The sequence below is a fragment of the Scyliorhinus canicula genome, chromosome 6 (genome assembly GCF_902713615.1).
Source record: "Scyliorhinus canicula chromosome 6, sScyCan1.1, whole genome shotgun sequence".
In the NCBI taxonomy this organism is placed as follows: Eukaryota; Metazoa; Chordata; class Chondrichthyes; order Carcharhiniformes; family Scyliorhinidae; genus Scyliorhinus; species Scyliorhinus canicula.
The window spans coordinates 89,943,088-89,957,938 of NC_052151.1; the positions used below are offsets into that span (position 1 = coordinate 89,943,088).

At 46.1% G+C, this 14,851-nt stretch overlaps 1 long non-coding RNA gene across 1 annotated transcript; it reads left to right on the forward strand.

Moving 5' to 3' along the window:
• Nucleotides 1–9,480: 9,480 nt before the first annotated feature.
• Nucleotides 9,481–13,987, forward strand: LOC119967304. The gene is made up of 3 exons (XR_005460957.1): nucleotides 9,481–9,935; nucleotides 11,281–11,344; nucleotides 13,700–13,987. It is a non-coding gene; the product is annotated as an uncharacterized LOC119967304 (long non-coding RNA).
• The last annotated feature ends 864 nt before the right edge of the window (nucleotides 13,988–14,851 follow it).

The following is a 14,851-nucleotide window of genomic DNA, read 5'->3' on the forward strand; positions in this document are numbered from 1 at the left end:
TAAGCTGAAGTTGGTTTAAATGTGCTCTTCAAACGAGAAAGAAAACCGCTTTACAGAAACATCTGATTTTCATAAGTTAATCGTCACATTTTTCTATTTTATTTAGTCACTATGTTAAAAGGGGATTTTGGAGTGATTTCATGACATATTTATGCTGACACTGAAAAAATGCCTTTTAACAATTTTGCTTCTAAATCCATTCCATTGGTAAACTGGCCTAGGCATTCTGTCCGTCCCTCTTGATTGGGCTGCATCTCTGGAGATTTTGTCCATTCCTCTCTGTCCCTGGGCTGGATGTCTTTAACTATTAAGAAACAGAGGGGCCCCATACTCTGCTGCAAAGTTGAGTCAGTTTGAACACACAGATCTCCTGTGAGAGAAACTCTAGAGTATGCTTTGAGACACCTCTTCCAACTTGGTCATATACTCCCTCTATTGAGGTCAGGGGGACATCTTAGATGGTGGAAAACCTTGGCCATGCCATTGATTTAGTTTATATTATTGGGAAAATGTTCCTATTAATCTCCTTGCCTTTGTCGTCTCTAGATTTGACTAGTACAATGCACACCTGGCCAACCTCCTAGGTTTTGCTGTCCATAAATTTCTTGTCATCCCAAACTCTGCTATCCGAATCCTTACTCCCACCAACTCCCGTTCACCTATCACCACTGTGTTCACTGACCTACTTTGGCTTGTAGTTAAATACTATCTTGATTTTAAAATTCTCATCAATGTTTTCAAATCCTTCCACAGCTCCATCTTGGCCTATCTCTGAAATCTCCTCCAGCCTTGCACCTCTCCCAAGATATTTACGCTCCAACTGATCAGGCCTCAAACATGCCTGATTTTCATTTCTCTCTGTTTGGTGGCCATGCCTTCAGCTGCCAGGGCCCTATGCTCTGGAATTCGCTCCTTAAACCTCTCCACCTCTCTCCTTAAAGTTTACCTCTAAAATCAAGATCCTCATCATTGTGAGAGATTTGCTGTCAAATTTTACTTTATAACATTCCTATGTTTCATTCCATTAAAGGAGCTATATAGATAAAAGAGTTGTTTTTCTTTAAATATAAATTTAGATTACCCAATTACTTTTTTCCAATTAATGGCCAATTCACCTACCCTCACATCTTGGGTTGTGGGGGCGGAACCCACACAAACACGGTGAGAAAGTGGAAACGCCACGTGGACAGTGACCCAGAGCCGGCATCGAATCTGGGACCTCGGTGCTGTGAGGCAGCGTGCTAACCATAGCGCCACCGTGCTGCCCAAGAGTATTGTTACCTTCACATTCTCTCCAGGTCGGCGTGGGTCTCACCCCCAAAGATGTGCAGGATAGGTAGATTGGCCACTTTAAGTTGCCCCTTAATTGGAAAATAAAATAATTGGGTACCCAATTTTTAATTAAGTAATTTTTTTTAAGAGTTAACTTGAGAAACTCTGTAAATGCCATTATGTGGAAGTCAAACAGACCAGGATTTAATCTGTACCAATTGACTACGGTCAACAAAATTAAAGTGTGCTGCCTGAGGACCTGGGTTCGAATCCCGGCCCTGGGTCACTGTCCGTGTGGAGTTTGCACATTCTCCCCATGTGTGCGTGGGTTTCGCCCCCACAACCCAGAGATGTGCAGGTTAGGTGGACTGGCCACACTAAATTGGCCCTTAATTGGAGAAAAAATAATTGGGTACTCTTAATAAAAAATTTTAAAGAACAAAATCATAATTAGTGATTTTATTTTAATTTATTCACATCTCTCTAAAATTTAGATCTAAACCACTGAAACCCTTAAAAGCATTTCAACAGGAAAGGGGCAAACTCGATTTGAATGAATTTGAATCCATTTTAATATCATTACCAAAGTTCAAGCCAAATGTTCCCATCCACCTGCATCATGCCAGACGGGTGGGAATTGGTACTTTTAAACATGGAAGCCAGGTGCCACAGTGTCTGAGGGGGAGGAAGGAGGTGAGTACCTCTCTCCTTGTACCGAGGTTTACAAGCGACAGTATCTACTGGCCAGCTGCCAAGAGGCAATGGTTCAAGGATGATGGGAGGGGGTGTGTGGGGACAGTTCCAAGATGGTCGGTTATTGCTTGTTGCCATGGAGTCTTCAGCCTACTTGTCTTAAGAGCCCATAATGAATGAAGGCTTTCCATTTTCACAGCTGCTAACTGCCCGAGTGATCCTAAAGGAAGGCTTTCTGATTTAAAACCTTTTGACTGCCATGAATGATGCTTCTGTCTGTGTGACAAGTAAGTGAGAATGAGTGCATAATTTAAACTGTTGTTGGCCTGCGGGGTATGGGCAGGTGGAGTGGGGCTCATGAGGTGGGGGGGGGGGGGGGGGGGGGGTTGGATGGAAGTGAAGTGACAGAAAGAGGCTACCCTAAGGGGCTGGCTGGATGGGATGAGATGGAAGGGCGATAATGAGGAAGGGGGGGGGGGGGGGGGGGGGGGGTGACTGGATGAAGAGGCACCATTGGGCAGTAAATTCGAGATTATGCATAAATTAGCCAGGCGTCTTGGGTGTAAAGGCTTGACAGCAATTAACTCATGGGATTACAAAGCTTGTGTATGATTGTTGCCTATGTGTGTCACATGTCTCTGCCTCGAGAGTAATTGTGCCCTCTAACATTTCTGAGTCCTGCTCATCTAGCCAGTTGGCCATCATGATTTGAGCCTTACCAATGTCAGCTGCCCACCGTCTCAAGGTCCAAGAGAGGGGTGGAACGTTGTGTATCAAGGATGAAAGGTTGGGTGCAGGGCATTGGGAAGAAATGCGTTGAGCCTCGCAGCCGCTCCCCACCGACTGCCTTTAAAAAAATGATCACATAGGTGTTCTCCTACGCATGAGGGGTGGGCATCCATTAAAGCAACTTGCCAGAACCCCCTGTGGTGTTGAGATTGCGGGAGTGATCAACCAGTCGCAAGTCCATCAACAATTTTGAAATGGCAAAGGCATTGATCGGGGCCAGTCAAGCTATGAAGTTGGAACAGCCACAGACATGTAAGTTTGCGCTGGCTCTAGATAAGGTGTAGGGTTGACAGCATCCTGGACCAGGGATGAAACACCAACCTGCCTGTTTTTCTCTGTGTCGCTGATCCCTTCCAGTGTTCTGAGATGTATCAAGATGGAGCCAGTGAAGCTGGCGATTATACTGATCACTTAGCTGGAGAAGCACAGACTCCAGCAGTGCAAACATGCTGCACCCAAGGAGGATCCAGTGCCAGGAAGTCTGGGGACTGCAGAGCAAGCCTCAAGGACCAGCTATCCATCAGGCTGAAGAAGGGACTCTAAGGCAACGAATAAGGAGATCAAGGGTGTGTAAGACCCAGGTGTCCTTCATGGACCTGCTGAAGAACAGGAGACTCCCATATCACAAAGGTGGTAGTGTGGCACCTGTGCCACCTTCTATCAAACCTTGCACCCTGTGGCTATGATGGTCACGGCAGCCCTAAATTTTTATGCCACTGGATCGTTCCACGGTTCAACGGGTGACCACTGTGGACTCTCATTGTCATTTGCACACAAATGCATCCACGAGGTGACGGATGTACTGTATGCCTGGGTCTCAGAATACGTTAACTTTGATCTTGATCAGGATGACAGGGCTATGGGATTTGTGTCCATTGCTGGTCCGTCACAGGTCCAAGGGGCCATCGATGGCACTCATGGCTATTCACTCACTGTGGCATCAGGGAGTCCCCTAGATAACCAAGGAAGGGCTTCCAGTCCCTTCATGTGCAGCTGGTGTGTGACCAGAGTATGAATGTGATGCATGTCTCTTCACACTTTCCAGGGATTATGCATGACAGTTTTGTCCTGGGGCAGCTGCAAAATCCCAGGGGTCACCCCAGGCTGTTGAGATGGCACATTGGAGACAAGGGATACCTGCTTAGATCTTGGTTGATGATGCCGGTGCAGAGGTCTAAGACCAAGGCAGAGTCCCATTGCAATGAGGCTCACAGTGCCACCCAGACTGTGGTAGAGCGATGCGTCGGCTTACTAAAGATACGATTTCGCTACCTCGACAGGTCCGATGGGGTCCTTCAATACAGTTCCCAGAGGGCTCTCCTGCATTGTCGTTGTGTGCTGTGCCCTCCACAACTTAGTGCAGCAGCAGGGCAATGCACTGGAGGAAGACCAGGAGGAGCAGGACAGTTCCTCTGTTGAGGAGGTTGTCCAGAATGGACTGGAGGGAGAGCCCAAGGAGCACCAGGAGGATGGACTCTTGCACACTGGCTCCTTGGTTCGTATCTGAGTGAGGGTCGGAGCCACATCCCTTTGTTCCATTGCCCCAGAAGGGGAAAAGGGGCTAGGTCTAGGCTTCACTGAATATCGGCAGCGCCCTACCAGGATGTCTGTTACTGTCGGTTTGAGTGGACCTTAACGTTCATCTTGTATTGAGGATCTGTGGGAAAAGCAGTATAAGAATTGGTGAGTACCTATCCCAGTGGGAGAAGGGTCAATGACTGTGAGGCATGATGGTTGTGAACTACAATAGCTTTTAATAATGTGAGTAGTGATTGTGGCAAATTATTTTGAATCCTAACTACCTGTTTATTCCCTTATTTCCCCTTTTTTATTTTTGCCGTTACATTTTTGGTCCCTGGATGATTTATGGACATATATCTTTAAGGCAGCCTGTATTTTTAATTCAAGCAGACGGAAGCAGTGGCCTGTGCCTTTAATTCAGGTTTCGATTGTTGATTGCAGGCTGACTGGTATCAGTGATGACTTGGTTTGATTGATTTGGCTGGTGGACCAATGAAATGGCTCAAAAGGCCGTGCTCTACCCAGTAACAGGTGGTGATTGTATCTGATCTCACTGGAATGTTTTCAGCGTCAGAAGGGTTCCAGTTTAATTTTGGTTTTGATTTGGGCAACCTGATGGAGGGATCTAACTAACTCCCTCCCAAAAGATCCAGCTAAACGCTCATCAGAGGGGCACTATGAGAGCTGACTGTCTCTCTAGCAGGTCTAGGTGCCGTTCTCCTGAGACTGTGGATGCCTGAAGTCGAACCATGAGCTGGAGGCAAGAGTTTGATGTGGAAGACCGTGTTTCTTCAGAACGATAATGGTCTAAAGTGAACCTCGAGCTGAAGGCCCTGTTTGATAAGAACCAAAGTGTCTCTCCAGAAAGCCTGTGAGTACTAAACTACTAGGTCCCCAAATGAATGATTCTACAAGGAAGACCATTACTGGCTGCAAACCAGAGACTTTAATCAGCAAGCATGCTAAAGAACCACCATTTGAAGCAAAGGCTCTTATCTTTTGCCCCTTATCCTTCTTTCCACCCCTCTGTGTTTGTCTGTTTTATGTCTGTGGGTAGAGGGTAGGACATTAAAGTGGATAGTAGCTATTAATTTGTCATTAACCAGTTGTATTTACTGCATATTTCATGATAGTTCTTGGTATAAATAAACAGTAATTGTGTTTCAACTTACAAACTTGGTGAGTCAAAGGCCAAAGACGTGTGGAATTTATATGAGAATTATTGTTTAATTCACTTTTGTTGTGACTACGGGGCACGTGGGGCTGGAATTGACCGCACACTTGCCCAGGGTGCCGTAATGCTGCGCCTTACTTCACCCATACCCACTCTGTGCCCCTAAAACTCATTCATCTTACGAGTCCTCCCACTTTGTCTTGGTGTGGCCCCAGGATGAACATTAGAAGTGGAGGCAGCCTGCTGTCTGGCATGCCTTTGGTGGGTGTTCTTTGGTGGACGTGTACCTGGAGCAATCCGGCTGTCTTTCAGGTGGTACAGGTGTAGTCGTGTCACCCAGTTCTGCCTGCTGTCCCTGAGGTGTTCCAGTGACAGGAAGGTGAGAGTCAGAAGGACTAATCACTGCCAGAGATTCTAAGGTGGAAGGCCCAGGGATGGGCTACAGCACTTTCCCCTCACTCGGGTGCTCATAGCCCCTGGGTTACTCCCTGGAACAGAGGGGCAGCTGGAGTGAGCTCCAGAAGCCTCAATGTCATCTGGAGGCAACCACTGTGTGAAGCATGCTTTTGAAGCCCTCAGCCATGGTTCTTACAGACTGAGCCAAGACTTGGAGTTCACCAGCCATGGCTCTGATGACATGACCCAGTTTTCCACAGCAGACACCACCCTTGCAATGTTGGTCTGGGTGCTACATAATGCCAGCAAGGTTTTTGGACTTCTCCAATCAGCCTAGCAGTTGCAGGAATGTCGCTGACAACCCCTCTTGGTATTCTCCGCTCTGCCTTTACATCTCTAGCAGCTGAGGGACGAACGCATCCAGAGTCACAGCATCTGGCTGGGGCCCAGCTGTGTCCTGGGATCCAGCAGACCACTGATTGCCCGATCGCTGGAACTTTCCTGCGTCCACCTGATGTGCATCAGAAGCAGTGCGCTGCTCACCAGAAAGTGACCCTGAAACCTCCCTGCTAAGTTCACCCCTCTGCAAAGGTGGATGGTGCAGGCAATAGATGTGACACATCTTCGGTGTCCTCCTCCGTGATCTCCTCAGAGGTGCTGATGAGAGTTGAAGGGGGAGAATCATCTAATGGATGGTCCAGCTTCATCAATTGATGATCCTGCAAGGCAAGTAACATGGTTTTTGTAAATGACAGGGTCAAGGATTTGGGCACTTTAAAGACTCACTTGAGACAGGTCACCTGGATGAACGTGGAGTGGCTCATCACTTTTCTGTCGCAGGCCTACTTCACTGTCGGTGCAGGCCTGATCTTGCTCATTCCCAGCGGGCTCCATTGCCTTTTGTTCGAATGGAGTAAAAAATCTCAACTCTGGTATATCCCCGTGTCTCCTCCCTCTCGTGCCTGTTGTGCGGTAATTCTACTGCATGTGCACAAAAGGGGATATTGTAAGCCTGACGGGTCAGAGGTCAAGGACAACTGGAATGTGTGGGCACCATACCTAGGCAGAGAGGGGGGTTTTAAAGTATTTTTATTCCAATTTTCAACATTTTACAAAACTAAAACACACCCAACACATTAAAACCCCACCCAGGGTTAGCACTGGGGTGTAGTGGTTAGCACTGCTTCCTCACGGAGCCGAGGATCTGGGGTTGATCTCGGCCCCGGGTCACTGTCCGTGTGGTGTTTGCACATTCCTATTTTGCGTGGGTTTCACCCCCACAGCTCAAAAGATGTGCAGAGTAGGTGGGTTGGCCATGCTGAATTGCCCCTTAATTGGAAAAAAACAATTGGGTATTCAAAACGACTCAGTTATCTCAAGTTCTGACTCAGCTGCTGGGGTGAGAACCACATTCGACAGTCGCTTCACATTGGACGACAATTTCTGGCCCTTTACAAACCTCATCTGGTCGTCCCCAATTTCCTCTGGGAGACAGGACTCCAACCTAGAATCCTGGCCAATAGCTTTACATCTACATTAAGCAATGAAATCGGGCATTGCGACCCGCATTCTGTGGGATCCTTATGACCTTTTCTTTTTTCTTATAAATTTAGAGTACCCAATTATTTTTTTCCATTTAAGGGGCAATTTAGTGGCCTAACCTGCACATCTTTGGGTTATGGGGGTGAAACACAGATATGGGAAGAATGTGCAAACTCTGCATCATTATCCTTTTTCAGAAGAGTGATGGGTGCCTGCTCAAGCTTCTCGGGGAGGGAGCCCTGTGCCACAGAGTTATTAAACATCTCCATCAATAACGAAACCAACTGATCTGCAAACTATTGTAGAATTCCTATGGGAACACATCTGACACAGTGCCTCCCTGTCCGTATCTGACCCAATGCTGTTCGAACCTCCTCCAAATTCAGTGGTGCATCCAGCCCATCCCGCAATTCCCCTCCCACCTTGGGGATCTCTAAGCCCTCTTAAAAACTGTGCCATTCATAACTTGCCCTCTGGCGGCTCCGATCAATAAAGCCTCTCATAAAAGGCTCAATGCCCCATTCATCAGCCTGTCTCGCAAATCCCTAACATGGATGGTCTCCCTAGAGGCCACCTGCTGCCTCAGTTGGTGACCCAAGAAACGGCTGGCCTTCTCCCCATACTCATAGGCCACATCCCTCCTTAAACTCCTCAGCTGGTGCACCGCCCTATTAGGAGACAGCAGGTCAAACTGCATTTGCAGCTTTTTTCCTGTATTCTAAAAGTTCCAGAGTAGGGTCACTCGCATACCCACGGTCCACTCCCAGGACCTCGTCCATTAACTTCAGGTGCTCCTTCCTAGCCTCCCCATCCCTGTGTGCCTTATACAATATGATCTTCCCTATAATCACCATCTTCAATGCCCCCCACAGAGTAGAAGACAAAACCATCCCATTCTCGTTGAACTCCATGCATTCGCCTATGTCTCTCTCAACCCGCCCACAAAACCCCACATCCGGCAAAAGCCCTACCTCCATTGAGGCATTGACCATTGCCCTGATGGTCACAAAAGCCCGACATTCATTCTGTGCATTGTGTCCAGCCCGCCTCCAACACCAGGAGAGAAATGTGGAGCATGGCCAAGGATAACGACAGCCGAATATTCCACCTTGCTGACCCAGGAGAGAAGAATCCTAGCCATAATAAAGTAGTCTATCCTCAAGTACACCTTATGATGGATGTGTATGTTTATGCAGTGACTGGGTAGAGGATGCAGATAAGGAAATTCCCTGATTGAACCCAGGTCTATGCTGAGTTACCTGGGGTGGAATTCTCTGGTTCCCCAGCCACATTTCTCGGTGGTGAGCTATTTGCTGGCAGCTTGATTCTATACTCCCTCCACTTGTCAATGGGATTTCCCATTGAAGCCACTCCAGCTACTGGGTAACCCACAAGTTGAGGGAGGGGGGGCCTTGCTGGCGGGAAAAGTGAATCGAAACTACTGGAGAATTCTGGCCCTGATCCCAGGCATGTAGTTTCCTGAGTCTTTAGTTGGTTTTATTACCCCCTCAATGTGGGGGAAAGAGAGCATTGGAAAACGTTGCTATTTCTGATATTGTGGGCACGGGATAAAAGGTATAAGTAGGCTCAACTGTGATGCCCCGATAGCTAAGAAAACTGTCAAAACACAAATCAGTGATGATCACCTGGGCAAGATACCAGAGGATGGAAATCGTATTTGAGAAGGGAGGAAAAGGGAGAGATGTCATAAGGGACAGGCATTTTCCTGGTGCAATTCTGAATCCTGCCAGCAGATAGTGCTATTGCACTATTAATAACAATCCGTGAACTTCTTCCAGACAGTGTGAGAGCACCTTAGCTCCTAGTCCTACTTTACTAAAGGGAGAATCACTTACTCTGGCTGTGCACACGGAAGGTATCAAATGAATAGCTGTGTCCAAACAATATGTGCCCACTTCTCCAATCTGAGAGGATTATTTTAGTTATTTAATGGACTATCTATCTTTCCACTCCCACGTGTGATAAAACTGTGAGCTGGACAATACGACGTTTGTGACGATGTTACCAGACTGTACTGTGATTGTCGCATTGGAGTAATATTTCAGTGAATCATGAGTCAAACTGTAGAAAAGGAGGCATTTGGTCCATCATGCAAGTGCCTGCTATTTGAATGAGCTTTCCAATTAGTCGCACTCCACTGCGATTTCTTCCTTCTGAGAATGTATCCAATTCCCTTTTTATTAGCTACAGTTAAATTTGCTTCGACTACCCTCCGTGACAGATTCCCTGATTTCCGATCATAACAATGTGCATTACAAATCAAATTTTCTTCAATCTCCTCTCTGGTTCTTTTGCCAATGACCACAAACCAGTGTCCTCTGGTTACAGACCAAAACAGCTTTCCCCTCGGCACTGTATCAAAACCCCTCCTGGCCTGAAGGTGGAGGAAGGGAAATAATCCTATGGGGCTCCTCTGCTAAACTTGAAGTTGCCTCCACAATTGTTCCTCCACATTTCACTTGACTCGGGCACACTGCAATTAAACAAACAGCAGGCGGCATATGCTGATAAAAGTCTTTCCGATAAGGTCAGTGTAGTAGTAGTGTGTTTTCAAATTGCCCAGGAAGTTAAAGCTTCCAATACACACAGGGCACCCCCACCTCTCCTGCCAAATGATATAACCCCCTTCCTTCCTGACTTTTCAGCAAATTTGTTAAAAAGAATGGCCTTCTCATCTGCCTTCCATTACCTCGCATATTATGGTAGTAAAAGTCATCAGAGTCCCCAGGTGACCATAGGCTGCATTTCCCCTTTAATGGGAAGAGCTGACTGCTGGTGATTTAACCTGAGGATCACCACACCTCAGGTGAGGGGAAAGATTGAGAAGGTGGGGCCTTCATGAATAATCTCAGCTGATACAGGAATTGAACCTGGCTGCTGGCCTTGCTCTGCATCATAAACCAGCTATCTAGCCAAACGAGCCCCAGGTTATAGTAGTAGAGGCTTATTGAGTTCATTAAGTGGGCAATCATTTGCCACTTAAGTGCCAACATTGCCAGACACAGGTGGCCTAGTTGGTGCTTTACTCACTGATTCATTCCGCACCCTATTTTATAGGTTGCGTGTAGGCGGGAAGCCAGTGAAAACTTTGTGGAGGAGCCATAAAACCCAGCCCAAAAGACCTTTAAACCTACCAGGCAAAATGCAGCAGCTAGTACCGTAAAAAGGCAAGTGTCTTGTCTCTACTGTGCACTGATGGACATTGCACTACGCGTTTCTTTGGCAGTTGGGATCGGACGGTTAGGTCGAGAGAACATTCACGCACAGCAGTCCCATTACTCGGAGAATTATTGCCAATGGATCAGAACTTCCTTGGAGCAACAATCAGGCTAGGGAGAAGATAAGTGAATGGAGTTTGGGGAGTGGGGGTTCAGACATGCTGAGGGTGGGTGGGGGGGGGGGGGGGCGGCTAGGTCAGATATCAGAGGCATGGAGTGCTGGACGTGGGTGGCTGGGGTGTCGGGCATCAGGGGTTAGAGGGTCAAACATTGGAATGGTTTTGGCGCGTAAGGGCGAGGAGGCGGTTGGTTGGTGGTCCAGTTGGACCAGGTCAGGTTGGGGAGGTAATCTAACTGGGCCAGATCGGGTAATTTTTCAGGGTGGAGGGGAAGTTGGGTTGGGTCAAAGGATGGGGTGGGGGGAAGTGGGAGTTCCATATGGTTCTGGTTGGGGGCCAGAGGTCAGGGCAGAAAGGTAAGCTGATGGGGTCCAGACGGGTCCCACAAATCAGATTCTAGGGAGCCCGGAAGGTACAGGCCAATTTGTCTTTTTTTTCAATAAAGTGTCTCATAATAGTCAGCTGGGTAATAATAAGAATAACAAGGAGTGATGAACAGATTGTTGGTAACTGAATAATTTTCCCCTTTGTCAAGGTGACCTTCATACTGACACTTGGGAGTGTGCTCAGGCCTCTCCCGATTCATTTTAAAAGAAAAAGTAAGTAACATATTTTGCTGCTTTTAATTGAATTGCTGGGGTATGTGTGTGTGTGTCTGGCGCTTGGGGGGGCGCTGGGGTGGGGGTGGGGGAGGTGGGGGGGGGGGGGCAGTGGTACTAGGGCAACCGTCAGGTTCATGCTTATGTTAGACTAAGATTATTTTAACTCTCAAACGTCATTTCAGTAAGCCAGACCTTGATTTACACCCAAATCCAACATCAGTTATTTCGCAGCGGTGGGTGGGAGCAGTGAATTCAGCAGAAAGCAACTGCCATAAGATGGCCCCTTGAGAAGGTAAGTTTAATAGGAAGAGGTGAAAATCCAGGTTGCAAGTGGCCAGAACCTCCCGGAAGAGCACTCCTCCTTCTCTTGGAACACAAGGAAACCAATATTATAATAATATACTTATCTTCTCAGACCACCTCTGGACTTGCTCCTGCTCAGCAGTGGGTTTTTTAGGTGCGCTTGACACCAGACGCTGACGTTGCAACACAAAATTAAAATAGCATTGGACCCCAACATTAAAGTCAGAATAATGCTCTCGGCTCTCTGGAGTAATGGCTTTACCAGCTAACGTCTTTTGTGGTGCAAGGTTGACACAAAACATTGGAGTACAAAGGCATTTAGGATTTCTACACTCAGAGGGGTGATGAACCGATGGAATTCTCCACCACAAAGGCTGTGGAGGTCAAATCACTGAATGTATTTAAGAAGCAAATATTTGATTTTGATTTTTTAATTTGATTTGATTTATTGTCACATGTACGAAGTGCAGTGAAAAGTATTTTTCTGCGACCAAGGGAACGTACATAGTAGACAAAAAAAGAATAATTGACAGAGAACATTGACAAATGTACATCGGCAAACAGTGATTGGTTACAGTGCAGAACAAGGAGCCAAACAAAGCAAATACATGAGTAAAAGCAGCATAGGGTATCATGAATAGTATTCTTGCAGGGAACAGATCAATCCGAGGGAGAATCATTGAGGAGTCTAGTAGCTGTGCGGAAGAAGCTGTTCCTATGTCTGGATGTGCGGGTCTTCAGACTTCTAATAATAATAACAGCGTCAATGAACTTACTGTGCAAAGTCCCCAGTCGCCACATTCCGGCGCCTGCTCGGGGAGGCTGGAACGGGAATTGAACCCGTGCTGCTGTTCTTGTACTGCACTACCAGCCAGCTGTCTTAGCCCACTGTGCTAAACCAGCCCCAGGTCTGTATCTTCTGCCTGATGGAAGGGTCTGGAAGAAGGCAAAGCCTGGTTGGGAGGGGTCTCTGATAATGCTGTCTGCCTTCCCAAGGCAGCGGGAGGTGTATACAGAATCAATGTGAGGGTGGCAAGCTTGTGATTTAGATAGATAGCTTTCTAGATAGATATCCAGACTCTAATACTGTAGTTCCAAGGGGCATGGTACAGCACGAAAGTGTGGTGTTAAGATCGATGATCAGCCTTGATCATGTTGAATGGTGGAACAGGCTCAAAGGGTCAAAAGCTCTAATTTTCTTTTAAATATAAATTTAGAGTACCCAATTCTTTTTTTTCCCAATTAAGTGGCAATACAGCATGGTCAACCCACCCACTTTGCACATCTTTTTGGGTTGTGGGGTAGATCCACGAAGAAATAGGCAGAAGGTGCAAACTCCACACAGACAGTGACCCGGGATGACAGCTATGCTAACCACTGCGCCACCATGCCGCCTTCGAAGTTAATAACATTACAGTCCAGCTCTAGGCAATTAAAATTCAACTTCTTTAATTTGTTACTTATGCAGGGGATACAAGTTCAAGAATATCCTAAAGCTTGCTACTGTGTAATTTTTATAAAAGTAAGGGTCAAAATTCTCCTGCCCTTGTGATTTAGCTGGCTTGGAATGCAGAACAAGGCCAGCAGCGCGGTTTCAATTCCTGTACCGGCCACCCAGAACAGGCACCGGAATGTGGCGACAAGGAGCTTCAGTAACTTCATTGAAGCCTACTTGTGACAATAAGCGATTATTATTATTATTATTTACTTTTCCCTGCCAGCACCGTACCCTCACCCGTGGGTTTCCCGGCGGCGTGGGGTGGGTTCAATGGGAAATCCCATTGACAAACGCCGGGAAGGCAGAATCCCGTCATCAGTGAATCGTGTGTCACCGACAAACACGCGGCTGGGGGAACTGGAGAATCCAGCCCAAGATCGAATAATATATGAGGTTCAAATCTTCCTTATTTCATTTCATCAATGCAGAAATGTGCCGTCTTGCATTGATTGAAAAGTATGTTGAGCATATCACAAGTCAAATTTCACTCTCTTTTAAAAATACGCTTCTAACTTGCAGCTATCCATTAACTATGCCATGTGATGTTACAGCCTGAGCAATTTGAAGGCCTTGCTTGAAGTTCAATTGGACCTGTACCAGTCACATCACAAGACAGTTCTCCCATTATTACAGGAGTGATCATTTGGACTAAAGTTAGTTACTTATGAAAACATTTATGAAAAGTTGCAACTATGACAAAAACATCATTAAAACTGTACGTTCTGCAAATGGTTTTCTATCTAAAACAACCAGAGCACTGAGAAAGAAAGTTATTAACTGTAATTGGCAATGCTCTGAAATTATGTGCGAAACGTGTGAAAATATATATTTTTTGGCAAGACCATTGTCCTGATTTAATTTTACTTGGATAATTTGTATCTCTGTTAAAATTATCATGGCCAGTGCAAGCATGAAGATATTACAAATTTTTAAACTATATATTTTTGGAATTGACCCAATAGTTTTTAGGATGGTTGACAACATACCGTGTGACATTGATATTGTTAACTCTCGGCAGAACTGAAACTCAAGCAAATAGCTCATTAAAGTATGAAAAATCACAGTCACTTGTGAAACTCACAAGTCCTTTTTATTAAGAATGAACTGCAAATGGAACAAAACTGCAAATGGAACAAAACTATCAAATATCAACCAACTTGTTGTCCTGGACCATAGAGCCATTGAAACATTGTCCTATTCAAGAAAGGCATGCAAAGGTTGATTTGAATTGAATGAGTCACACAGTTAAAATGACCCTTGGCTGTCTCAAAAATTCTCAACATGTGAAAAGCTAAAACACAAGATGCGAAGAGAAACACCCTAGTGCCATTTCTTGAGGAAGGACTTTGAACTTATAATAGGTCACATGATTTAAGGCAGCCCTGTTTGTCACCTGCTCTTTCTAAAGATAAGAACAGAAGCAGCTCAAATCAGGAACATCCAACTGAAAAGCCATCAAACCAGCTGCAAGACAATGGAGCCAGGATAAAACAGCTATACCTTAACAGTGAGAAGGAATTCACCCCTCCCCCAACAACTTGATCCAGTTGCAAGTTTGCCTGAGGTCAGCCTCCTGGGGATTCAACTGCAGCTTATTGTGATTCCTTTGTTTATTAAGACCTCAGCTCCAACTAAGTATCAATTTAACTGAGAAACTACAGGCCTGCTATGAAAGAGATTGAAATCATTCCAAATTGTAATTG